Source organism: Festucalex cinctus, chromosome 6 (genome assembly GCF_051991245.1).
Source record: "Festucalex cinctus isolate MCC-2025b chromosome 6, RoL_Fcin_1.0, whole genome shotgun sequence".
Taxonomy (NCBI): Eukaryota; Metazoa; Chordata; class Actinopteri; order Syngnathiformes; family Syngnathidae; genus Festucalex; species Festucalex cinctus.
Window position 1 is genome coordinate 13,660,408 of NC_135416.1, and position 2,588 is coordinate 13,662,995.

Genomic DNA, 2,588 nt, shown 5'->3' on the forward strand with positions numbered 1-2,588 from the left:
GTCAGTTTCTATGCAGTTCCTATGGTGCCATTGTGTTACTCTTTGGTCCAGTATTTAGCTCCTGTGTTGTTCACTCTTATTATTTTGTCATATAGGCTTATGTTATACACAATTGAGGATGGTCACAGTTGGAGCTACTGAGTGACACTTTTGTCATTTTTATTTTAGTTTCTTTGCATCCAGCCCGTTCAAGAGTCATAGGCTACGTTTACACTGCAGGCAAATGCGACCCAGATCAGATTTTTTTGGCCCAACTGCGACCTGTATCTGACTTTTTCATGTCAGTCTGAACGTGTTTTCGAGACCATCTGAATTCAGCATTGTTCTCTACTATTTACTTTGTATTTTTGTCTGTAAAGACTCTCTATTTGTCATTTGCATCCTGTCTGCTTTTAGGTCGGTCCTAATTCCACACTTCAAATTCAGTGCAGTGATCCAAAATGTTATTAATTGTATCATATTCCTAATGTCACTGGGGAAACAAATGTTTTTGTTTGTTTGTTTGTTTGTTTTTCAGAAATAATATAACTACTTTGGAATGTGCCATGAGAACTATGATGACCAGGAGCAGAGCTATTCTGAGAACCCCAATTAGTGATTTGCTTTTAAAGACAACAGTGAGCGCGAAACACGTCCAATCAAGCACAAAGACGTGTGAAAGCAGTACTTAATTAAATCTTTAAAACGCCAGATTTCACTTGTCAGGGTTCAGATGTGGCACATTTAGCGGACACATTTTTAAGGCTTCCTATGAGGCAGCACGGTGTGCTAATGGTTAGCACTTCTGATTCACAGGTTTGAGATTTGGTGTTCAAATCTATTTCGATTCATGTTCTCTATGGGGAAAGGTATTTTAAAATGCCAAAATATCAGAGGTTGACCAGTATATAACGTAAACGTGTTGGCTATCAGAATTGAATACAATTAATTTCAACATGAGTTGGTGAAAGCATTTTCCGGGTCAAGTGACTCACTGTGAAAAGTGACAGGTTCATTTTGTTTGCACACAGTTTGTACTAATACTGCACTTGCAATTACCGAGCAACACATTAATAAGAGGAAACAAGCAACCCCACAAAGAGCGAATGGAAAGTACAAGCTGTGTCTAACTAATGTTTACATGCAGAATAAGAGAACAATTAGAGGAAACAACACTGCAGTGAAATGCAGCAACATCCAGACCATTTAATAACACCTTGTAAATTACAGGTTGCTATACTTTGGACTTGTAAATATAGAGCCTCTTTTCGCATACAGAGAAAGTTCCTCATGGATAAAAACAAGGATAGACCAACGTGGGTAAAGCTAAGGTTAATAAATACATACATACACACAACAATTTTCCTCATGGATATAAAAAAATATATTCACATTTGTTTAACAATTGTTGTTTCCCCAAAACAGCTTGAGTTTAAAAAAATATTTAAAAGCAAAGTTCAAAAACATTACTTATGTCAGACCAGAATATGAAAATTGTATATGTGAGTATATGATTTAATTAGGTATTATGGTATATGTCTAGGAAATTCATGGATATATGTTATTGGCAAATACACGCATGTCTAAGTGCACTTGTATACATAACCAAGTTTATACATGTTATTTAATTTTTTTTTAACTAGTATTGTATTAATAATGAAACAAGTGTAAATATGTAATGCAGGGGTGTCCAAACTTTTTCCTCTGAGGGCCACATACAGAAAAATAGAAAGCTGCAAGGGCCACTTTGATTTTTTTTTAACACATTCATTGCAATATCAGCAAAAAATGCACCATTTGACGTCTTTTTCCGTCAATGGCAGTGAGTGAGTTAAACATGGTAAAAATCAGTGACACAATTATAAATTGTTGATATAATGTACAGTCACTTACTGAAAACTGCAAACAGTCACAAGACAAATAGTGACCCCTGTGTGCCACTATAATAGATACGCCTCTCCACTGAGCAGCAGCTGAATCCCAACTTGACATTCTGAACCACAACAAGAACAATCGGTAGTAAACTGACCACACTTAAGAACCATTAAATAAATCAAATCAAAATCAAATCAAAAACTTATGCCAAATTCTAATTATTATTATATGGAGGGAGTTAAAATCCAAAGTCTCGTTTTAGGGAGATAGCAAGAAGCATTTCTAATGTTTGAATATTCTTTCTGTCCATGCAGGGCATAAATCCTTTTCCACAGCCTTGAAGAGTTGAAGTCAGCTTGCAAGGAATAGCCCAACAATTGACTTTTATTCACGATGGTCAGCCTGTTAGCAGGTGGTTATCCCCTTCAGCCAGCCAGGAGAAGCCTCTGGTGCCCACCTTTGAAAAAAGTGGACTTCTGTTAGAAGTGGAAGAGTGAATTCAAACAGACATGAAAGTGCTGAGGGCCATAATAGCCCAAGCAAGTGCTGCAAAGGTACCAGCAGTACCATGAGCGAGAGCTTGTGTGTGCAGATTCCTTCCTTCCTGTGAATTTCAGTCAAAGAGCACTTGGGGAGGGAGATCAGACAGCACCTTGCTAGTCTCAGAGAAAATCAGCATCTCTTCTTAAAGTACTTGGATGAGAGAGAAACAACGCATTCGGCGGGGGCCTCGC